Raw genomic sequence first — 24679 nt, 5'->3', positions numbered from 1 at the left:
GTCTGCGGGGCAGGAAGAAGAGAGCAGCCGCTCTGCCGTGCCTGCCAAGCTCCACGGTGCCTGGCCGGAGCGCCCAGCTCGGAGCAAGCTGCTGCCTTCACCCAGAGGCCACAAAGATGCTGCCACCCACCGGGGCGCACACCAGGGATATTCACCCGTGGGCTCACAGAGCTGGCCTTCGGTAGATGTTTTCTGTGCTCCTGACTGGCGCAAAGTCTCTTCTCGGAGTCCTCTTCAGCCGCTGCCTTGCAGGTGGTAGGATTTTGCCGAATCATTGTGAAACTAAAGACCTCGGAGCAGAAAAACAGAGGGCTGGGAGGGGGTTCCGCGTCACTGAGCCCGATCCGCTGCGATCACAAGCCACGGTTTCATAAGATCCCTTTCATCCAGCAGCGAAGCTGTACCTTAAAACTAGTTTGTTTTTACCTCCACCTCTTTGCCAAGAGGACTAATTTAGTGCCTCGTTCTTCTGATGGCTGGAAACCTCAGAATTTCCAGCCTAAGTTTATCCGTGACCCATTTATACCTATTTGTTCTTATGCCAATGCTGTTCTTGAGTTTAAATAGCTCTCCTCACTCTCCAGAGTTAACCCTCCTCCCCCCTGCTTTTACAGACAGCCATCACATCTCTCAAAGCCAAATAAAGGCTGCATTTCTCTGCAGCTGATCCTATTTTAACAGACCTTTTCTGCACTTGTGTGCCAGGACTGACCACCTGGCGCTCCAGGTAGGGTCTCATCAGGCCCTGGATGAGTGATGTTCACGCTGGATGTGTGATGCATCAGAGGTTCACAGATTTCCTTCTTCAGGGTCCCTCGGTGCACCCCAGAACAGCTAACTTCACTTTCTTCTCCTCTATCACTTCCAAAAGATATGCCCCGTTTCACAGAAGTAATGCGTGGCATGATTCCCTCAGTGCTCAGCCCTGCTTTTTGGGCGATTACATCCATCTTCACACTTCCATCTGTCCTGCTGCAGCCCTCAAGAGCATCCCATTTTTATAATACAGTTTCCTGGACCGCCACGACTGTGCTAATCCACTCTAATTTCATCTCAGCCGCGAATGTTAAACCTTCTCCTTTTGTGCCAGGAACACTAGAAACACAAATAACCTTCCCCACCACCCCTGAAGGGACTCCAGGCGCAGCCACTGCACCCCAAACTTTCCCAAATACATTATAGACTCTCCCTAATTCTCCAGATGTTTCCTGCACAATTCCCCTAATCCCCATTTTCTCCAGTTTGACTGATCTTTCACTATGTCAAATGCTTTGTAGGAGTCCAGAGAGATTAAATCTACTGCGCTGCTTTTGTCAAGAAAATCAATTACCTTATCAAATAAAATCGTCAAATTCGCCTGACACAATATAGCTTTGGTAAAGCCGCATGGCATCCGTTCCTTCAAACAGAAGTCCTTCTCCTTCATAGAGCTTTGGGTGACGCTGAGGTCAGACGAACCAGCCCTTGGTCACATCGATCACATTTTTCTCTTAAAATATACTAAGCAAGAACTATACAAAGGGGTGACAGGAACAGTGCCCCGTCTGCAGGCGGATTCCCTACGTATTGGCTCCAGCAAAGCCACAGCAGAATAGCAGCTAACCTTTATTACCTGCTTTTTCTACTTTTTTTTTTCTTTTTTTCTGATGTTTGGAGTTTTCTACATTCTTGACTTCAAAAGTGGTTTGAAATCAGACTTCTACAGTGTCAAAGTACAGAACCGGGGGTTTAGGATTCAAACAGGCCGAGTTCTAGAGGGGTAACGCAAGACCTGTATTTCCACATGACCGGTGGAATCAAAAAGCTGTACCTTTTCCCACAGCAGCTGGGGAATCTGCTCCTTAGACGGGGCCAGAGAATTGCAGAGTGCATAGAAGCAGGTGATTAGAAATGAAAATAAAATTGAGAATATTACACGTGGTTTGCTTACGTTTGATCCAAAGGCTTCTGGACGGTGCAGCTAACGGGCTCTTAGATGTTCGCAGCCTTCTGGCTGGCGATCTAATTCCTAAGCATCTCTATATCCTTCGGTCACTCACGGAAAAGGGCCTGGATTTGGGGACCGGATAGGCTCCTGGGTGCCAAATTTATGTTAGCAAGTTATTCGTATTAACGTCTTTCCTCTCCCTAGTTGTCCCTCCTCCGTTCATCCCACCCACCAAGGAATTCCTCTTCCTTTGCCCAGCCGGGGCAGCTCTAAGGCTTTTCCCCCTCAAGCCCCTGGTGCCTCACCTTGCTCTGGTGCTGTTACCGTCCCGTAGCATGGCCAGGTGCGACTGCACCCTGCCAGATAATCAACAGCACCAGCTTTTCATAGATCTAGTCCGTGAGTAAGCCCGAAAGAGATCATTAGCCCACCCGACATGCAGTTTATCCGAGGGAGGAAGATGGGGGCAGAGGAGGCCAGAAGCCCGAGGAGAGGTTTCAATCCCAGAAATGGTGTGCCTTGCACAGGTCACGGCACATCTTTGTGCTTCGTTTTTGCTTTCTCGTGGCCGATGATACACTCTTGAGCTTGCGCCTCACCACACCTTCATTCGGCACGGCCCTCGGCCGGGCCCCGCGTCTCGCCCTCCTCGGTCTGAGCATCCACCCCCAGGTGTGGGAGCACCGCGGCCGCTGGAACAGCTGCTGAGACAGACCTCCCAGCCGGACTGCACAGGGCCGCAATATGGCATTTTACTAACTCTTTATACATACAAACAATAAAGTTGACGCGTTAACGAAAATTAAGAAAAATGAGGGCATTTCACTCGAGCGGTTCTAGGACCGTTTCAAACAGCCTCGCACGGACAATTAATCTCTTACTGGTATTACAAAAAACAAAACGAACGGTCAGCGACTGGAATTGGAAGAGAAAGGAATGAAACCCAAACATGATTATTATCAAAGACAGATCCTAAAAGGATACCAGAGTCCAGTGGAAAGTTCAGACAAATTTGAACTTCGTGGCAAAGAAAACCCCATTTCATTTTCTCTGTTTCACAAAACAGTTTTATGAGCCTCGTAAGGAGATTTTAGCAGATGTGATTACGCAGGGAAAAAAGCTCTTGTCATAATTAATCCAATTCAGAAATCAGATGCCAGCAAAGGGGGAAATTTCCTTCTCGTTTATATTCCTGTCAACCCACTGAAAGCAGAAGGGCCTCAGGAAAATTTAAGACTTCCTTTGCAAAACTATATTGCTGGTCAGTAACGGGGCTCATACGTACATTTAGGTGGTTCTCCCATCACACTGAAACAGTATTGAGTGTTATTGTTAAACGCACAAAAAGATCTCTGGAGCAAAATCCCACTTCAGGATTTAAGTTTTTATGAGTAAAACGCGTTTGTACGTCTAGAGTCAGGAATTACAGCAGACAGTAGTAATTATACAGGAGAGAATATATCTCATATATATCATACCAAATATATAAACGCGGAATCTTGGTCCTCTATTTCATTAAAAATGGCTATATTAAAAATTAGCGGCATGAAATTTCTTCACAGCGTCTCAAATATTTCATATGGGCCAAGGAATGTTCTAGTAGCTAAAATATCAAGAGGCTGCCGGAATAAAACACATGAACGACTTTGGGCAGACAGTGTCTTTTTGTTCAACAGCTCTTGACACAATGGAGCGGTCCCCGAAAGGGAACCCTGAAAGGACCGAGCTGTCCAAAATAATTAAGGCACATGATTGATTTCTTTGCAAAAGAGAGGGAAGGAAAAGCGGATCTTCAACTTTTGGACTCAGACCTGTATTCCTCATCGCGGTGTGTGGGAGAGACGTCACTTGCTACCAGCCTAGTAACGCTGGGCTCCTAATTGGCTCCAGATCAAGGATCCTTCATGCTATTCTGGGTTTGACAAATTCTGCCCGTCCCCACCGGCAGAGATAGGAGTAACTCTATCGACTGTTACGTCAAGTTCAAGTTACGTCAGGGGAGGTTTAGATTAGATATTAGGAGACATTTTTTCACTGAAAGGGTTATTAAACATTGGAATAGGCTGCCCAGGGAGGTGGTGGATTCACCATCTCTGGAGGTGTTTAAAAAAAGGGTAGATGGGGCACTGGGGGACATGGTTTAGAAGTGGCTCTTGTCAGGGTAGGCTAAAGGTTGGACTCGATGATCTTAAAGGTCCCTTCCAACCTCAACAATTCTATGATTCTATGATTCTATTCTATGACTGCCGGGGAGTTGCTCAGTATTTACAGAGGTGGAGCTGAGACCTGAATTGGGTCTCAACGTCTTTACCTCTTCGAAAGGTGTCGTTTGGATTTCCTCTTGCTTGAAAGCCTATCTTGGCAAGTGCGCTGAAGTAGCTTGTTGCTGACCTCATCTACGAACACAGCCCCTGCTTTGGCTTCCCCCCGAGTTTCCCTATAGAGGAAAGAGGGGCAGCAGCGGCGATGGCACCGCAGGCGCCCAGCCCTGGGTCGGCAGGCACCCACCCCGCTCCCACGGGGGCACAGCTCTGCCTCCCGCCGACGGGAAAGCTACTCTCTTTTGAAACAGCTTTTCACACAGATTTTAAACCCTGCAGACCGCACGCAAGGCAGATGTCCGTCACTGATGCAGGGCATGGAAGCTCTCTTGTAGAGAGCCTTCCTTTCTCTGCTAGGAAAGGCTGTGCCAAGCTCAGGCAGAAAGCCTGGGAAAGCAAAGCCCCAGTGCAGGGAGCTTCACGCTCCAGGACCGTCCCCACCATCCCTGCCATCCTCCCAGTGCTCCTCCGCGTCAGCTGCGCCGTACAATGCCCGTGCACGCCCGCGGGGAGAGAGCACACCGTGCCGCAATACCAGGTAGCACCTTTCATGCTTGATGGGCTCCCACCACTCCTCACAGCTTAAGAGACCTCCCTACTCACGTGGGCTTCCCGACCCTTTCGTACCGGCCAGCAATTAAAAATCACCGGAGCAGAGGTTTTGCATTGGGCCAAGAGGGACAGAAAAGGACATGGGGGTGTTGGTCAACTGCCGGCTGAATACGAGCCAGCAGTGTGCCCAGGTAGCCAAGGTGGTCAACAGCATCCTGGCTTGTGTCAGGAACAGTGTGGTGAGTAGGACTGGGGTAGTCATCTTGTACTGGGCACTGGTGAGCCCCCACCTCGAGGGCTGTGTCCAGTTTTGGGCCCCTCACCACAAAAAAGACATGGAGGGGCTGGAGCCTGTCCAGAGAAGGGCAACGGAGCTGGTGAGGGGTCTGGAGCACAAGTCCTGTGAGGAGCGGCTGAGGGAGCTGGGGGTGTTCAGCCTGGAGAAGAGGAGGCTGAGGGGAGACCTTCTCGCTCTCTACAGCTCCCTGAAAGGAGGGGGCAGCCAGGCGGGGTCGGGCTCTTCTCCCAAGGAACAGGCGATGGGACAAGAGGAAACGGCCTCAAGTTGCGCCAGGGAAGGTTTAGGATGGATATTTGGAAAAACTTCTACACCGAAAGGGTTGTCAAGCATTGGACCAGGCTGCCCAGGGCAGTGGTGGAGTCACCGTCCCTGGAGGTATTTAAAAGCCGGGTAGACGTGGTGCTGAGGGACATGGGTTAGTGGTGGTTTTGTCAGAGTCATGTTGGTGGTTGGACTCGGTGATCTGAAAGGTCCCTTCCAGCCCAGGCGATTCCATGATTCTGTGCTTTGCTTGTCTGGTGGACTCGCTGCTGTCAGCGTTAGTGAGCCGGCCGAGGGCTTGTTACTCTATGGCGGTTATGTCCCTCCACTCTGCCCACACGGCGACGTGCCCACGGAGCCAGGCGGGTGCTCCAAGGAGCGGCCGCTCCTTTGCTGAGGGATAACGTTCGTTTGCTGCTGGAGGCTGAGCCTGGCTCAACCCCACCGGCCCGGCGGGGGCTAATGAGCCGCCTGAGCACCGGCGAGGAGGGACAGAGGGCGAAGAAGGGAGAGAGTCGCTTTAGTCCTCTGCGCAAAAATAACAGCGATTTTGGGGAGGAAAAGGGAAGCAGGCACACTGTGTGAGGTAAACGCGCCCCTGGGGACGTTTGTTCCTGCGCTACCAGACCTGTCATGCTTCTCCCCAAGGGGTTTTGGTTTTCCAGGGGCTGGGGTTTTATTTACTAGTTGAGGTATGTGAAATATAAGCACGAAAACTAAGTAAAGACAAGACATCCTTCTTGCGGTGGCTGTGGGTGGGAGGAGAGTGGGTTGGAGGAGAGAGACGAGGGTTCGGGATGCGGTGTGCGCCCGTGCGCGGGCGTTTGTGCGTACGGGAGGCACATCGTGGTGCTTTTATCTTTAAGCACAGGCAGCTGCGGCCAAAATGTGCCCCCCCCAGAGCCTGATCCTGCAACGTCCAGCTGCTCGCGCTGGAGCTGGGGCATCCGTTGCCCAAGTAAAGAGTTTCTGGGGCTGTTTTTTCAGGCTTGTTTTATGCACTCGCCATTAGAACATGTGGTCTCCAGCTCCAGCTGGGAGCCCCTGCAAGAGAAGGGTAGGATGTGTGTACTCTTGGACAAATCCTCACGCAGTGCTTTTTTTGCTGAGGATACGGCCCCTCGTCCCGGTAGGGATGAACTCCGCAGCCTGCAGTCACTCCTCTGTGCCTCTTAGAGTCCACAGTTTAGACGCAAGGTTATTTCTGAGAGTCCCAAAATAGAGCAAGTACAGACACAAAATTATAGAGAATCTACTTAAAACTTCTCAGAGCAGGGAAAAGGTCAGATTACAGGTGTATTTATGGACAGGTTGTTCCTTTTTCTTCTTTTTTTTTTTTTCTGTTTTTAAAATTACCTAAAGGGGAGAAATAATGCGACATTACCTCAATAGGCGTAGTGAGTATAAAACCATTGCAAACAGATGTAAACAAATAGCATCAGGTAATTAAAAACAGAGATAAGTCACTGGCTAAATTCCTCTGGAGTCCTCTTCAGCCTTTGATGATACATTAATATTATTGCACATGCAAGACTGAAAAACGTATCAGAGAGGATGGAAAACGGAGATTTCTTTTATCAATGAAAAAAACGTGTGTTTACGCCAAAGCAGTGTCCCTGTAGCCTGTGTTAAAGGCAAAGCTTTATCGTTCCGCTTTCTTCCTCCTGGAAAGCACCTGCTTGGTTTCCAAATACCACGTTTCCTCCCCCGAGTCATTTATCCGTAAGCACGTCCTGCGTCCTCAGCGGTTGCGATGGCGGGGAGGAGGTGGCGGCTTTGCACAGGGGCTGTAAGTTTTTCACAGGGGGACGATAACTTGGTACAAAACCTGTATATCTTCCGACCCGTGTGCTGAAGACCAAGCGTTGTCCTCAGTGGTATAAATCCCAAACTCTGCTGCAGTAAATACAGTCAAATCCCTCCGGTCGCTACAGATTTACGCAGGAAGACTGCGGGAAGATTTTGAACCTTGGTGAATTTCTGATGTTCACAAGTATAAATCCTCCGCCCTAGTTTCGGCAGCCGCCACGCACCCTGTGACAGCGTGCCCCAGTGCGGGTTAAGCCCCTCCGAGTACCTGCTACAGACTAGAAGTCAATAAAATTAAAAAGCGGCGCCTTGTGAGAGGCTTCTCCTGTCCCTGCCAGCACGTGTTTTCTCCAAGCAGGCTGGGCTTTGAAATCGGCACAGGCAACGTCCCTCCTGCTCCTCGGCGGCTGCGAAGCTGCCACCCAAACCCTTCTTCACCCCCCCATGCAGGGCCGCAACACCCGCCGCATCCCGCGTAAGCATCCGTGGTAATCACGGACACGAGAGCCAGGGACATCAAGACAAGGGACATTAAGACGGGGGGAGAACGGGAGAAGTGGAGTTGTGACAGCTCTGCTGAGACCCCGAGGCGCCGGCGTCTTGGACGCAGAGGAAAACCATCCTTTCCTTCTGGGTGCCCTCTAGCCCCAAGAAGAGAAGGGAAATGGCTGCGAGATGGCGGTGAGGACCCTGCAGGGGAGGCTGGGCCTTCAGGAGCTGACGTATGTGACCAGCAACGTACAGTATAAAACGCGCCGCGCAATACAGAGGCTCCTTAGGCATTTTTAAGCTCTCGCCATTCTGAATTTAAAGTTTATCAGCACGACAGCAATAACACAACCTTAACAAGACCAAGTTCCAGTTGTCTTCTTTCAGTTCTTGGGCAAAGCTCGCAAAGCGCTTTATAAAGGGGGAGGATTATTCTTGGCTTAAATGTGGGGAAACTGAGGCACAGCACCACAAAACAGCCTCTCCGCGGCATGGATCCCGGCTCCCAGGCTATTTACCTGCCTGGTTCTGTCGTTGCTCCATCGAAAACTCCCCCCGGCACGGCGGAGTCCCCTTCCCTCCCCCCTTTGCGTGCTCTCTCCACAACTCCACCTCTCACACCTGGAGCGCAGAGCTCAGCGTGCAGCACCAACTCATCAAAGACACCCAAACAGGCATCTCGCTGATGCAAAAGACCTTTCAAAAAGAGAGAGAACAGAAATAGAAGCATGAGCTTCATCAGAGAAGTGACTATTCCACCAAAGCAAAGCAGCAGCTGAGTAAAGAATGAAAGGAAGAACAGATTAAAGGAGATACTTGAATCCTGAGGAAAGGCGAACGCTGCATAGCAAATGATTTGCTGGGGGGTGGAAAAAAGGCGAGGAGAGAATTATCTAGCAATATCTTGCTAAAGTTGCTGGGGAAGTAAGATTAACACAGGAATAGGAACGTGTGGACAGAAAAAGCCACGGAGAGCTGATGGAGAAACAGCTCTATGTAAAAATCAGAGAGCGTTTACGTGGCCCATTTGGGTTTTCTGTGGAAGGTGAGTAGCGCGGTGCATTACCCGTCACAAAGCGAGGAAACCACCGCGGCGTCCATTGGAGCAGCGCTTCAGGAAGCTACGGAACAAGCAAGAGACAACCCCTGATGGCGGCGTTCCAGGCGAGGAGTACCTTTGGAGAACTGCGCGCAGAGCTTAGACCGACGCGGGCTGCAGATGTTTGAACAGTAATCCATCGCTTAACAAATGGGAAAGCAGCAGGCAGCAGTGGCTGCTCGGCAGAACTCCTCAGAGCAGGAAACCGTCTTTGCCCAACAGTTGCGCGCAAAATCAGGCTTTGAAAGCGCCGGCGCTGAGACCCAAACGGAGGAGAGTAGAATCGCCGAGGCGTGGAATCCTGTTGGAATTACGCAACGCTGGGGCTGGAGACTGGCCCCGGCGGCTGGGTGAGCATCCTCAGATACGTGTTTTACCGGCCTTAAAGCCGCAAAACACTCGCTGGGCCCAGCGAGCAGCATTGTGTAAGCAGCCGGGCTTGCTGGATTCCGTTCTGTTGCTGTTCAAACGCGCAGCCAGTCTTCAGTGATTTACTGAGGAGGATTGGGCACCCCAGAAGTCATTTAATTTCATCGTCTCTGCCAAAAGAATTCAATAGTTTACACTACCCATCATTGTGAAAGATGCTCTTTGTGTGTGGATTTCCCCTCCAGGTAGTCGTAAAAGGCTGCCTGACCTGTATCTGAGCAGAAAACGTACCAAAGTCAGCGGAGTGGCCCCTGTTAGCACCAGCAAAAGCATTATAAAAAGGAAAAAAGGTTTATTTTGATGCCTTTGCTGATAACTGCCTTAGGTACATCCCGTCTCCGCTGCTCCTCAGTACCACTGAGGAGCCAGCATCGTTGCGGTATGTGGAAGCTTTGACGTTTCGGAAAATTATCTGTGGTTCGTGATATATTTGCTCTAGGTAACATCCCAACTGGCCAGTATCAATTAACTGGCACATCGAGAAGTGCAGGGAAACAGTTATCTCTTGGAGACGGAAAGTGAAGGAAGAGTTAACCAGTCTTTACTTTTGCCAGCAAGTATACGTACTCCGTTCCCCATCCGCCCCCATAAAGTATGAAATGTAGCAGATGTTTTGAGAACAGCTAGCCTGATCTATCAGCCTCTATATAAATGAAGGTTGAGTTAGTGAAGAAGGCAGCAGAATAATGTTTACAAGAGAAGTGCAAGAAGACTTCCGACACCTGGGCAACTTAATGATGGCAGATGGCAAGAGCTGAAGGCAAAGAGAAGGAGCAAAGCGCCCCAGCAGCTGTTGAACAAATGGGGAGTGGAAAGGCCTCCACTGAAACTGCGCAGGAAGAATTTAATACCGGCAGTTCTGTAAGAATGATAGTGTGAATATGCAAAGAGGAGCCTGTGTTTTAACTCCTCGGTCAACTATCGTCAAGAGTACCCAATGGATTGTCAACCGAGGAGATTTTCACAGCGAGAAGCCATCTATTTGCATCAAATACCGTCAGCCTGCAAAGCAGCAACTTCTGGGTCATTTAACACCACTCCACATGTAGTTATTTTCTCCTAGGCAAGTGGCTCAAAAAGAGCCATGCGAGAAAAAGACAGAGTCGGCGTATAAAGGGGGACAATCAAGCAGCATGGGGAAGCCATTAGCTAGTCGGTGTAATATAACTCAGTTAAACCAACAGATTTCCAGGACGCTCGGGTGTCCTGTCATTCTCGGCACGAGAGAGACTGCAAGACTGCAGCCCAACAGGGGCTTGCATTTCACCATCAGTAAACAAGGGATTTCTGACTTTATGCTACAGATAATAGTTTCTGACCAGTCACCCAGGACAGCCTGGCTGTTTTCCTGCGGCAGCACGTCAGCTATTGCTCTCCTGTAAAAAAAAGGAGTTGTAGAAGGCACAGGTGCTGCCTGTTTTACTGCAGGGAAAAGACGGGAGACCAGCCAGAGCTGTAAGTGCAGGGACTGCCATCAGCCGGCTTTCTAATTCTTGCATTTAAAAGACAGAGGTGGGATTAATGCACGTAGCCAAGATCACCATTAGGAATTACTCTTCCGCCACGCTGGACTCACCCTTTCTAGGGAATAGTGACCATCTGCAAAACTCAGCTCTGAGTTCAGGCTCCACAAAGCCGAAGACTATCTAGATGAGTATGACAGAATTGGACCACTTTTGAAGGATCCTTCTCCTTGTTAGGACTAATTTTCATTTAACGCTGTGATTATACATAATTAATACAACCCATTACCTGCCATGCATGTCACATCTGTAGCCCTGCCAGGCCAACACTGCATTGACCACTGACACTCTACAGAGGGACCCAACATGGAAGAACCATCAACGGATCATCCCTGCGATTCCTTTAATACCCAATTCACACCAAGTATCTATGGATTAGTGAGACTCCGTGCTGCTGTTTGAAAAAGACTCAGCCAGTGGGTAGAAAGAATGCTGTCTGATAGGTACGCAACTTCAAAACAAATTCATACTGTTCCTGAAGAAATTGCCTCCACAGGGGAAGAAAAGGTTATTGTATGTGTAACCTGCAGCTTTAATTACATTGTGTACTTCCCTGTGCAATTAGAAATGTGTATTTGTAACAGACAGTTACACTTTCTAGTTACGTATCCATCAAATTCTCCTTATAATTAGGATGACTCATAATGAAATTATGCATTAGTTGCCCCATTCATTATATTGTTTGACTTAGAGTCAGCACGCAAACTACAAATCTTCTGAATTCGTCCCCTCTTTCATCCTCCTTGGCTGTTTCCGAAGCTAATATCCCTCAGAAACAGAGACGTTTTAAATTGTTGCAGCTCCTTTGCAGGCAATGAGTTTTCTAAAGAGGGTCTACTGCTGCAGGGCTGAGCAGCAACCTCAGCTCCCGCGGAAGTCAGTAGGGTTGTGCTGACGGAGGGCAAAGGGAAAGCACTTGGGAACCCTCCGTTTCCCAAGGCAATCCTGCTTTGCAACATTCATACGGTCCAGGAAGACAGAAAATTGCCACGCCTGATCAGATCGGTGCTCCCTCGCTTTCTATATCTTGTTTCCAGCCAGGAGCAGATTGGTGCATCGGGAAAATGCAAGAGCAGTAGAGCCGTAGCAAGGACAGGGAGGACGCATGAGTCCCATCACTGATGGCAGCTGCTGTTGCTGCTCAGTGATTAGAAAAAGCCTGAGGAAACGGGGAGTATCTCAGAATATCTCCCTAAGGTTGAACCATTTTGAACTAATCAGCCCCTAGAACTTCCTGATCATCCTCCATTGGCCCACACCTTACACCTTGAACAGTTTACCCCCCTTTCAGTCACCACCCAGTGCAAGTACATCTCCTTGTCCGTTCGCTTACTCAGCTCTCACAGATGGTTATCGCCTGTTGACCACCAAGTCTGAGTGACTTTAACCTACTGCAAAGGGCTGCAGCCTTTGGGGTCACTGTGGCGGGGAGGTCCATCAGCAGCTCCTTCACTGCAGAAGGAAGGGGGGAGCGGGGCAGTCATCCTTTCTTTTGGGAGCCACCTTGTATCCAGCATAGATAACTGGTGAACTGTGGACGTGGGCGGCAATGGTCACCTGCATAAACCCATCATTGAACACACTGATGCATCCAGTTCAGTAGTGAAATCTCTCAAAACATCACCAACAAAGCCAGCACCCCTGGACCTGTGTGTCTCCAACAGGAAGCTCTTGAACGTCTGGTGAACAGCTGTGTCATCCCACGGACAAATCAGTCGCCCAGTGAGCCCCTTAGTGAGACAGAAGTATATTGCTTAGGACAAGGAGAACTTTTCTTTTTCCTCCTCCCCCCCGCTTTTTTTTTTTTTTCTGCCTTAAGGTGAATGTAGGGCTTATGAAAAACGCTGGGTAAGTGGCAGCGAAAAAATTCTTTAAATTATTCACAAAGCAGGTATTGTTCTGGCGGCCGTGCTGGCAGTCTGCGCGTAACGGTCCTACCCTGAGACGCGTGCCTACAAAATGAAAAGCTCCCTTTTGCTCCCTCCAATTCTGGGAGAAGTTTAAGGTGCTAATAATCCCCCGCTGTAAGCTGAGAAACAAAACTGGAGCCCTGAGACCCCCTCTCCAGCGGACGGACTGTGTAGGGAGCAGGGGGTGGAAAGGAGAAGGGGGGATGCCCAAGAGTGACAGCAAGTACAGCATGGGGAAGCACGGGGTCTGTTGGAAGAAATGTTGATTTGAGGACAAATGCCATGCTCCTGGTAGCCCCAGATGTGCCCATCGGCATCTACGGCTGGCTTGCACCAGCAACAAGCTTGCTTTCATTCAGCAGTTCCCACGAAGGCCAGTTCAGGAGGAGGAGCACACGCCGTTTGGTAAAGCCCTTGGCCGTGTGGGCATCTGGTGGGATGGTGGCAGGAAGCGATGTGGGAAAAAAGAGGGGTTTACGTGGCCCACTTTTCCCCTGGGAGCAAGGCAGAACTTCCCGGCTGGCTCAGCACAGACCAGCAGCCTCCGCTCCGGCAAAGGGCAACTCTCGGGTGGTCTGTGACAGTCACCGGCGCAAAGGGCCAACGCAAATCCACACCAAAGGAGAAGGCTCACACCTTAACCAGCCCTCAGTGCCCTCAGGTCCCAGTCGTCTAAAAACCTAATGCGTATTTGGCAGTAGGGCTCTCTTAACCCCTTCATTCCCAGGGCGTGAGGCAGCCACAGCCGGGTTGTCACCCTGAGCCGCTTTCCTCCTTACTCCCTCCCAACGCCATGCATTTCTGGGATGTCTCCGTGCGTGGAGACATTTGTATTTTCATTTTAAGCCAAAGGCTGTGAACTGGGTGGTACCGAAAAATCAGGCAGGTGCTGAACCAGCAGCAAAAGTGCTGGTTTCCCTCCTTGCTCTCTCCCAGCCTGCCTTGGCGCCCGGCTGCCTCTCCAGTCCTTCGGCCCCCGCGCCATTGCTGCCCGCAGAGCCACATCTGCGCTGGTGGCTTTTACATTTGTCCACTAGGGACCCCACTGAGATCAGCAACACTGAGCTGGCAGCAGATGTTTCACAAGCGTTGATCCATCTCGACCCGGGCTGGTCATTAACCGACAAGCAAGAAGAAAAAGGCTCCAAGGTCTCGGCAGAGCACTGATATTTCTGAGCTGGGATCTAAAGATGCGCATGGTTTTACCGAAACCAGCATCCTCTCAGCGCCCCTCTTCCCCACACCGCAGGCACTGCGAACGCCGTGCATCACTCGCGTTCCTTCTGCTCATCGTTATCCTGGCCGCTGTCAACTTGCAAATTTAGATTGCGAGACCCTGCGATCCGCAAACGGTGTTTTTGCCTTTTGGGAAGCATCGTTGACTCTGTAAATACAAAGCACGGTCCGGTCCGTCCGTCCCCCCTCGTTCGCTTTGTGCCACATCTGCCACATAGAGTTTTATGAACTTTCCGCTTCCCATCGCTACTTTCACTAACTCCCGCGACAGCCTGGGCTTGCGGTGGGGGCGGCCGCCGCCGCCTTCATTTTGCCGTTGGCAGCCGCGGTGAGAGCCGCCGCACCTTCCATTCCCGGGAGTGATTTTTCTCCTTAGTTTCCAAACAATGTGTGAAACCCTGCTCTGCAGAAACAGTAGCCTCAGTAAGTTTAAGGATGACTGAAGCTATTTCTTCTCCCGGGGAGGTTTAAAAGCTACGGAGGGATGAATGGGGTTAGACCTATCGCTGCGTTTCCAGCAGCCATCCTATTACAGCACTGAATAAAAGCAGGAACGGCACGTCTAGCCGAGGTTAATAAACCCTACCGAGTGCATGCCTTAAAAGCACGACGAAACAGCCTTAAGTCAGCTTGAGATAACTAATTTCAAGCATGGCTGTCTAGTGTGCCTGTCATTCCTATTGTCCTCCCAAACTCTCTCAGACATTTTGAGCAGGGAGTACCAAGCTATGAGTTAGCGGGGGTTGTCACATTAATGGTCCAAAAAGGTTTAAGCGCCAGGAGGGAAGGATGACAGCGCTTAACAACTGGTGGCAGTTTGGAGGATTCCGCTGGATCTCTGTTTATTAATAATTAGGCTTCGCCTCGGAGGAAGATGTGACAACTATCGGAGGTAGGATTTGCATGGGAAACAAAGGGAGCTGTTGCTGCTCGGTGCCCGTTGTTTGTGCTCGGCTCCCTGGGCTCCCCCGGCACCCAGGCGGCGGCGGTGGGGAGGGGGTGATGGGACGGGGTGGGGGGGTATGTGTGTGTGTGTGTGATGGAAATACTGTTGATAGTCCTGCGTTTTTATGGCAGAAATGCCTCGAGGCTCCAGTCTCGCCGCCTGCTGAGTGTGCATTCCACGTTGCTCTTCCCACGGAGTAAAATACATAGAGGTCACGCAGAAAACACTTTACTGCTTTTCTCCCCAGCCAGGCGGGCTGTTTCGGAGCTGGGAGAAGGGAGAGGGGAGGCTGCCCTAAAATAAAAGGGGAAGAGGAAAGCTATGGAGCCTGTAAGATGAGGGGAAATACGCTATTAACGTGTAAAATGTGTCTGGAGTGCTACCCATGTCATTTGAAACGGGGAAAACAGAGGCAGGGTGGGGGGGCGGGAGGGATTTTCCGGGTGAGGAACTCCTTAGGTTATAACCTATTGCAAAACAAAACAAAACAAAACAAAAAAAGGCATGATGCGTCCATCCATTTTGCATAATCAAAGCTTCCTCTGCACCGTTGGCATTGTTTTGCTGGACGAGAACTGTAGTTTCAGACAGAAAAAGGTATGATTTCCCCCCCCCCAACCCCCCGCCACCCTCCCTCTGAGCCACGCCGGTGTGGGGGAAGGATGCAAACGGTTTCACGGGATGCTGGAAGGGCTGGGAGCGAGGGCTGAGGGGGGAACGAATGCTCAGCGGTATAAAGGGAAATCTTCCCCTTGGAAAAGCTTCTTTCTCCCCAGCCAGAAGTCCAGGAGGTGACACGCAAAGTTAGAAGGCTCCTGTACTTTTTTACGACGCCCCCGTTTAGCATATAATCGACAAGAAAATGTCCAGACGTCAAAGAGCAGGGTCTGCATGGCGAAGCCGGGCGGCGGGGTCCGCGCGGGGTCCCGGTGGCTGCTGGGCTCCAAGTTTGCATTTCTGTCGTTGCATACGACCCTCCCGCCCAGACAACCAGCGGGAACTTAATGAATGAAAATGTCACGTCCCTGCACAGGCAGAATCCTTCCCGTCTGGCGTGTGCGGTGCGAGCGTCGCGTTCCCCGCCGTGATGAATTGTTTCGACGTTGTGCGTTAAAGTTTCATTTCCAAACAACAGAGAGACTTGGGAGCGAGTGGTATTTAGTAACGATAAAATGTTCTGCTTGCGGAAATGCTTCTCGCAGGAGCTATTAAAAACGCGCTTAAAGGGGCTGAGAGTCGCATATCTTGCAGTAAGAGGGATGGTGTTCCTTGCTGTGCTAAATTTTAAAATTAAGGTTATGATGCCATTTTAAATCTACTTTAATGTAGGTGTCATTAAGCATACTTTACAATACTGTTGTCAAAAGCTGACAACTTCGAGAATTCTGTTAGACGGATTGTTTTCATTAAATCTTCATTAGAAAAAAAAATAATTCCCATACATAGCAGGGGCTCACCGAGTAATTTGAGTTTACTCATTCTGACTAATGTTCCCTTTAAGGAGATTTCAGTGTATTATACTGCATTGTAAATAGGTCACGATATCATTCATTCAATAACAAAACACTGATGGCAATTTAACAACAAAAGCGCTAAATACATTCGGTCAAAGTCAACGCAGATGGTGCCAAAGAGAAGCACTATTGGATCAGGAATGGGAAGAATTCCTTTTAAGAAACGTAACATAAATGTTCTGCATTTGATCCAAGCAGTAACTTTTCAGTCAAGACTATTACTTTGCCTTGCAAATCAGGGGGAAAAAATCGTATCAATGTGTGTCATATACACTACTTTGTATATAACAATAACAGCGAAAACTTTCTTCCAAAGAAATTGTTCCTGGCGGTTTGCAGCATGGATCAAAGAGATATTACGCAGAGATATTAAATCTGTGTCAGAAATGAGCAATGCACGTGGAAATCGAGTACCTATTTTTAATTCTCCATCTCGCTTTTGTCCGGAGGCTGAGACAATTTTACTTTGTTTTACTTCGGTGCCTTTCTGAGGGAAGGGGCCGAAGGGGAAAGACCACACAGAGGTGGGAGAGTGCGTTTGACCTGCGTCCAGCCGCTGGATTCTTGGGAACTTGGGCAAGTCCCCCGGCCTCTGCCCTGCCTTGCAAATGGAGCGATGGGAATGCCAACGGCGGCGCTCAGGGAATGGGGCTGGGAATGGGGCTCTTCGCTCCAGATAAGGCAAAGCGCAAAGCGAGATGTTGTTGCAGGAGCGGGTTCTATGTTTCAGCTGTAAAATCGGACACATTGCGAATCCCCGGCTCCAAAACCAAATCTGCTTTCTAAAACTATTCCAGACAAATTTGCCGCTTACAAAAACTTCTGCCAGCAGCAAACAGCCATCGTCTGAGAGCGTTGTCCGAAGTGACTCCAAATCTCTCAGCATTCCCTCTGCTCCATCAATGCACAGCGGATGATGTTCCTTCAGAAGCCCAACGAGTACTTTTTGCCACAACTCTCACTTGCCCTTCTTGCTTATGAGTTGTCTACCGAGCTCGTGCAATTTTCTAATTTATCTGATATTATTTGGGAATTTCTTTGGTGCGTAACTCTTGGCTTGCAGATCTTTTGGGAACGGCGAATGTTTGCAAATGCGTACTGCGTTGCTTGGTTCAGTCGCGTGGTGCTCCTCGGTGAGATGATTGGTATAGCTAACGCGCGGAAAGTGAATTGCAAATTTCACAACCAAGTGTACTGTTTCATATCGGATTTCCATCACTATCTGAGCAGTCGGGTTTAAAATTCGCGTCTTGCGAGTAGTCATACGAGCAACACATAAGCACTGACGTGCTCCCGCCAGGCAGATGTGAGAGCCGGGCTAAAGAGCTTTCGGTTCCCTGTGAATATTCATGAAAAGTGTTTGAATTTCTTGCGGCTTGGGTAAAACGAATAGTCAGCATCATCCATTGCGCGCTGCACGGGCACTTCTTTCATGGTGTTTGCTACGTCCCCACGTTCTCCCTAACTCTCCCGTGTAAGTCCACAATGGCCTGTGGAAACTGCTTGTGCAGCCAAAATAAAAGGAAGAAAAAAAAAAAAAAAAAGAAAAAAGACGACCAACGTGGAAATTTCTAAATTTTCCCACATGGCAGCCTCTCCTGTTGTGCCTGTCTTGCACATTGCGGGGCGTGGAGAGAGCCAACAGGGAGGAGAACGTCAGCGCCGATGCAGGGAGCGCAGGCCAGAAAGCATCGAAAGAAGGTTAAAATAAGGGTGACCACTGGCAGAGGGGGGTCAGCCCCCCACACTGTGTACATTAGGAGACAGGGATTCACACAGCACGAACGTATACATTCACAAGTCCAATTTTAACAATGAATCTAGTGAATCTGGGTGGCTAACCTCAAGGTTTACGGTCTTACCAGACCCAGTCCAAGGCAAGCCCTGGAGCCGTTGCCCCCTGGTCCTTCCCCGTGCGGGTGCCACGGGGGTCTCGCTGCAGGACCAGGCAAGCAAGGGGTGACGTGGTTTAGCTTTCGTCGTGCAGGGGTCTGTCGACACGCCACGGAGGTATGGAAGAGCGGTGAAAATAACAGACAAGACGACAACTAGCTGACTAGCATCTGGTGCATGGTTTCAAAGCAGCGAAAATCACTTGGGTGAAGAATTTCTGTCAAGTGTTTTATCTCGGAGACAAAAAATAAAATCAGCTGTCAAAACACCGAGGTCTTTTGACTCAGAAAGAAATGAGGAGGAAAAGGTTACAAAGCAGGAATGTATTTGCCTTTTGAGTTATTTTTGCAGCGTACGTATTTATGTCAAATAGGAGGAAACCTCAGGCCTCCTGCCGAGTGAGCTGTATTGTCCAACTACTTCCCACTTTCTGTAGAATAAGTCAGGTGTGTGCTGAAACAACAGGGCTGCTGTGGCTGCAGACAGCCAACCAGCAGTGTTATGCCCCCGTTAGATGGCCTTTTTTACCTTTTCGGTGATTTTTAAGTCCAATGATCCTCGATATCCTTATTTATTCTAAAAGGAGAAACGTGCCTCAATCGCGCGCGCCATCGAGCCGCACAGGGAGAGTCGCTATGGGCAATACATGTGCGCTCATCTTCTCTCAGGGCACCCGTAACCCCAGATTAATATTGCTTGGGGAGAGAAAGAGAATGAGAAGAATGAGAGGAACTAAAATCAAAGCAAACGCAGAGGGTCTTTGTAGGACAAAAATTCACTCGATACGGTCTGGAATGAAATTCCAACTTGAAACTCCCCCTGCATACCACTGAAAGTCCCATTAGGTCTTCAAATACTTTTTCCTTCTTGATATAAAGCTGTCCTATTGCCCATAATTAGCCCCCACCTCTGCTTGTGCCAAGTGGGATAATTTTATATGGACCACTTATAAAGCAGTTGTTCATTTTTAAAGGGAAAACACAGAAAAAGTCAAATCCCAGCCCTCTCTCCCCACATTGCTGGTTGCCCCTCTGGACCGTGCTTCAGTGCCTCTGATGCTTGGTTCCTACTGATAAGCCCTGCAGGGACACACAGCAACATCTTGGACCTGAAGCACCTTCTTCTAAGACCCCTGAAAGGTTGGAGGCGGCGACACAGTCGCTAGTGCACCTGGGCGGCTCCGCTGCTTATTTCTCATCTGCTCCTATAACCCCACAGCAGGAGTGACCCGGTGGCTCTGAGGTCCTCAACAGTCTTTCAAAACTACTCCAGAGTGAATGCACAAGCTCTTTAGGTAACCCTTTGCAGCACATAACTGGACAAAACCTCATCGAAGCCTGCACCAGCCTGTCTTGCCTGCGGAACCCTTGGGGCTGATCCGCACCACAGCTCCCCATCGCAGGGAACTGGTAGATCCGCAAGCAATGGGGAAGGTGTCCTTCAGGGGAAAGGAGAAAAATATCAGACTAGCTGTAGACGTTAAGTGTCTCCAAAACACTGAAAGGCAGTTATAGCTAGGTCCCCAGACTGCGGACGTGATGGGCATAAGCAGCCAGGAGCTGTACCCCAGCCATCCCCAGGTACCCAGCAATTTTGTCTGACTTCAGTGTTCCTCCTGCTCTGCGTGCCCCTGCGTTGTCCTAAATCAACCACCACCAGAAGGGTTTTGAAGACCAGAGGAGACAAAAGAGCATTTGTCCCATTTCCCCACTTCTCCTTCAGTGGATCAGAGATCAGAGTGGGACTGAAGTTTCTGATTAAGCCCAAAGTGGTTCATCTGTCCAAGGTCGCCATCCCGGCAGGAGCCCTCTGGACGGCACTGTCCTTGCGTACCCGCTGAGGTGCGGTACCAAAGAAGGGACAAGATAACACTGCCTGCCTTAAAGAAGCGTTGCAGAAAACATTCCATATACTTGGCTGTATTTCACTTGCGGGCAAGCTATTTTCCACCTCAGCAGAGTGGTACTCCTTACTGACAACCATTAGTTATTGGCAAATTTAGATAGGCCTTATAATCGTCAGGCTCCTGAGTGAATAAATAATGTTTCAGGGCAGTAACTTGAAATAAGTCAAACTAGGAATGCTGAGAGGACCAGGAGTATGGTCCCTTTGGGACACACTCCCTACCACTTCTAATTAATATCTGGTACTTAAAGCGTCACAGCCCGTGGGTAAATCAAAGTCAGAGGAAACAAAGGAATGCGAAATCCTTCTGGAGACTAGTGTCCCTCTCCATCCACAGGAGCGGGTGTGCTCCTCAGCGCTGCTGCCAAACAGACCGACTCTCCGACCTCAGTCAGGAGCATCTGTTTTGGGGGGGGACAGTCCAAGGGACCCACCAGCTGGGATGCCCCAGGGTTGGTGTCACCCCTTGTTCTCCCGTTGCCTTCCCCTTTCCCACCCAGCCGCCCCCTCCCGCACCTTCCCTGGCCCTCTGGGGAGTCCGTTCAGCTCTCAAAACCTTCAGGAAGCTGTGCTCGGGTTTTGGCTGGCGGAGGGAGCCCAGCTGGGAACCAACAAGCACCACAGCTGGTGCAAGAAAAGCAAGGAGAAGGACATAGCCAGGAGAGAGGAACAATCACAGCCCTGGCACGGCACATTTTCTAGCTAAACACCCCTAAATTCCTCTGTCCTAACATCCCAGTGAGACCGCTGCAGAAACAGCCTGCAGATAACCCCATCTCGACCACAGCAACACGTTGCAGAGCCCAAGTGTTATAAAAGGACTGAAAGGCAAAAAAGGACAACAGCTTGTATTCCCTCAGTGGCCTTCGATCGTCGGGGCCCATCTCCCTATTGATGAGCAGTTTTTAAGCTTATATCTTGAATTCCAGAGCTGCTCATGTGCTGATAGGGCAAGAATTGATTCAGCCGTGAAAAAACAGTCCTTGCAGAGCAGGTGTGAGGAGGACCGCTGTGATTTGGCAAAGTTTACTGATCCAGGCAATAAGAGTTTCAGAAAGCAAGCCTGAGCGGCAAACATCAATGCAACTAGGACATCTTTCAATTCCTTCAACAAAGCGTGTGCACTTCAAGGCACAGGGAGCAACAATCCAAGCAGGGAACAAAGGAAGCTTGTTTGAAACCACAGCATTTTATTAACTGGAGGATCTGCACATGAAAAGTCCCCTGACGTTTGAGAACCCATGCTAATGAAGTATCAGGGTACCGCCTAAACTGCTGACAAATTCCCCCTCTTCCTTTGCTTCCATATAACACGTTGGTCTTGCTGCCACTCTGCTCTTTGAAAGCTCTGCTGCTCCCCTAGTTATTAATCTCCTGAAATGCGCGTTCCCCCATCTTGCAAGAAAGCATCCCAGGGCACACTGTCCGGTTGCGAAATATCCCAAGAAGTCCACCGCAAAATCTTTTTTGGTAGAGTTTAATTAAGGCGATCCAGTAATTCATGTGCAGCTGATTTGGAAGGATTTTGTCACAGGTAAACAAGCTTTGAAAAAAAATAAAATTGCTTTTATCTCTTCTTGCTTTCTGTTTTAGTCATATTTCAAGTGGATTAGTATAATCTTTCCTCGGCCAAACTCCACAGCCAGTCTATTCCGTCATTGTTCTAATTTTACAAAAAAGAAAATGACTGAAAGCAATTAATTAAAAAATCTCTTCAGAGATGCCTATGCGGATGCGCTTGTTCACTAAGAACTCACAAAATAACTCTGCATTTTAAAACAATTTATGCGGTGCGTTAAGCGTGAAGAGGATGTCTTTGTTAGGTGCGCCCGCCTTCAGATGGGTGCCTACGTGAATACGCTGGTCGCGTAGGGATCTCTGCACTGACTCGGCTCAGTCGGAGAGGATCCCCCTTTTAAACCAGGTTGGAGTTTCCAGGCGGGTTTCTTTCTTCTTTTTTCCTATGTGACGAAGAAGTTGATTGATTTCAAGCGAGGAGTCTTTCTCTGCTGGGACCTGGGCTGTCAAAAGCCATCACGGAACTTGCAAAATTCTGTCGTGACACCAGAGGCTCTAACTCAGCTCCGGAATCAAAAGAGTTGAGGGAAAATTCCCGGTAATTGACAGCAGAAGTTTTCTTAGCAACGATATTCTGCCAGAGCGAGACATTATTTTCTGCACACACAGGCACCCGCACGGGGGACAACAACAACACAAACTCTATTGACGCGAGTGAATTTATCGCCAGCAAGAAGACCTCAGTGCATTCACACTAAAACCTTGGACTATTGATAGACTCTTAATATTGATCAAAAAAGCAAATTCCCATTTTGTAGTTTCTTTGATTTCTTAAGAACCAAATAAAAACGCTAAATTTCCTCGAATCCAGGGTGAGGGAGAAGGAAGTCAGGACTCTCGATCTCGATGCCCTTCCTTAATAAAACTCAAGCACAGCTGTGCCGTGAATGCACAGGAGTGCTGGCATCCAGCGCAAGGTGCAGAGGTTCTCCTGGCAGAGCAGGAAGAAGTTTCCTCCGCAGAGATGTTCCTGCTCCGTGCTGAGCGTCCATCTAGTCTGCAGACACGCTTCCCAGGCAACTTAAATATAGCTGGAGAGGTTCCTAGAAGATTTCACGTACTCCACCTCTTCTTTGAGCAAGAAATCCTGGACAAAGGGATTTCTCCAGCCCTCTTTGTTTCTAAGATCGCTTACACCCTCTTCAGCCTCCGTTAAAACATGCTGTTTGTCTAACTCTTTGCTCTTTCTACTCTCCATTCTCTTGTCTCTATTTAAAAAGCCTCACATGTCACAGGCTGCTGGTCACCAGCCAGATATCCAGATGGTACTTATGTACCACATTGATAGGCGCCTTAGAAATAGCAGGGAGAGAGAGAAAAATTATCACTGGAAGACTTCAGATGCTCCTTTTGATAAACGGCAATTGTAGATCTAATTAGCCGGTTCCCTCCGTTGGAGAAGCCGGGGAAGCAACAACAGTTGCAGTCCCACAGAGCAAACCCGGGAGGACACATCTCTCGCTGTCAGGCTTTAGCTTTCCGCCCAGAGCAGCGTCGGGCTGATGGTCCATCTCTCCATCCCTCTTCTTCGAAAGACACCAGGTTTTTGCCTGGGTTTGAAGGTTCCTGTCAGTGCCCAGCACCACGCTGCCTCAGCACCACTACACTGGGTCAACTACTTCTGCACAGGCAACCGGTTTCTAGAAGAAAGAACAAACACTGCTCACCTTAATTGTCTGCGTATCCCTCCGGCAATAATCAGGCTAATTGCCTCAGTAAGGCCAGTAATTTGGCTCTAAATCAACCACCAAAATGATTTAAGCATAAATGCATGAGTTGCCTTACAACTCCAAGACCCATTCGTTAGGCCTTAATTACATCTCAGAAATGCCGTTTCTTTTCTCTCTTCCATTTGCCAAGGAGAAAGGTAGAAGGATGAGGTGTCGGGAACATCTGGGTGAGCAGGGGGCTGAGCCCACCCTGAACGCAAGGACAGGGAAGACGGGTCTCCTTCCCCGTTGCTGAAACGCGTCGAGAAGTCTGACCCCGGGATCTCCAAGTTACATCGTGTCTGGGGATCCCACCACCCCGCGCGTGGCCTCCCACGGAGGGCACAAAACCACAGAGAATCTGCCAAGAAGGGAACCATTGCCTGAACCTGCCACGGCTGCACGTTTGACTTACACCTTAAAGCATGAGAGAACAGACCCTTTAAAAAGCTATCCTTTAGCTCGCTCAATAAAACCGATACATGCTCTCTTTACCTACAGAAATTTCTAGACTTTTTTTTTTTTTAAATCCTATTAAGCAATTGGTGCGTATCTTGTGGCAAATATTTTAGCGTGATAACGGACTCCCAACAGCTTCATTTTAGCAATCGGCGCTGGAGGGGACAGGGAGTTACAATCCTCAGAGCCAGCGGTGCTGCACGGGACTCTGCCCAGACCAAGGGACCCGGACACGGCGCGGGTGGGAAAGGCTTGAAATCCCACCTCCACCAACAGACATGTGACAGAGCCAGCTCTTGAAGATGAGACCTTTGATCGGTCTTTCAGAGGACTGGGTCTTTTCAAATAGTGTTTTGGGCCGTCTCAACTATTTCTATAAGCGCAGGTCTCGGGCAGAGCCCTGGCTGGGCTCAGTGGGACATGCCTGTCCCATCAGTTGGCATGAGCTGTTCCTGCTTGCCGTGACCCTTGGTGCCACGGGGCCTTTCCGTGACCCACAGCAGGAGCAAAAGCTCCCATGGATGCACAGCAAGAGCCTCTGGGGCCTTGAATTAAAACCCACCACACTTACAGAGCGTAGGGACCCCGAGGGCTAGGGAGGAGGTGAGTGAGGTGGCCAAGGGTCTGCGTTTTCCACCTGCCTTGGTCCTGCTGAGGTGCCCAAGTCTCTTATTGGAGCCAAAGCTTTTTTTTAAGCGGTCCCAGTTCATTGCCTCCCCTCCTAGAAAAATGTCTACATGTCTCTAATCATTTTCACTGTCAATCTCTGCACTCTTTTTATATCCATTAAAGACTTTATGAGATAGGATGAACAGAAA

At 49.5% G+C, this 24679-nt stretch overlaps 1 protein-coding gene across 4 annotated transcripts in view; it reads left to right on the top strand.

Annotated features, from left to right (window-relative positions):
* Window positions 1-24679, top strand: part of KCNMB2 (potassium calcium-activated channel subfamily M regulatory beta subunit 2) — a 163743-nt gene that overhangs the window by 36671 nt on the left and 102393 nt on the right. For 2 of the 4 annotated variants that reach the window (XM_074591431.1, XM_074591428.1), the window contains exon 1: window positions 14282-14749. The exons of the other annotated variants lie outside the window; for them this stretch is intronic. The gene's annotated coding sequence lies outside the window, so the exon portion shown is untranslated. Of the gene's footprint in view, window positions 1-14281; window positions 14750-24679 lie in introns of those variants that run through there. 4 annotated transcript variants of the gene reach the window in all.

This window comes from Larus michahellis, chromosome 6 (genome assembly GCF_964199755.1).
Source record: "Larus michahellis chromosome 6, bLarMic1.1, whole genome shotgun sequence".
NCBI classification, from domain to species: Eukaryota; Metazoa; Chordata; class Aves; order Charadriiformes; family Laridae; genus Larus; species Larus michahellis.
Note: the sequence above shows the minus strand (reverse complement) of the source record. Positions and strands in the feature narration are given on the sequence as shown.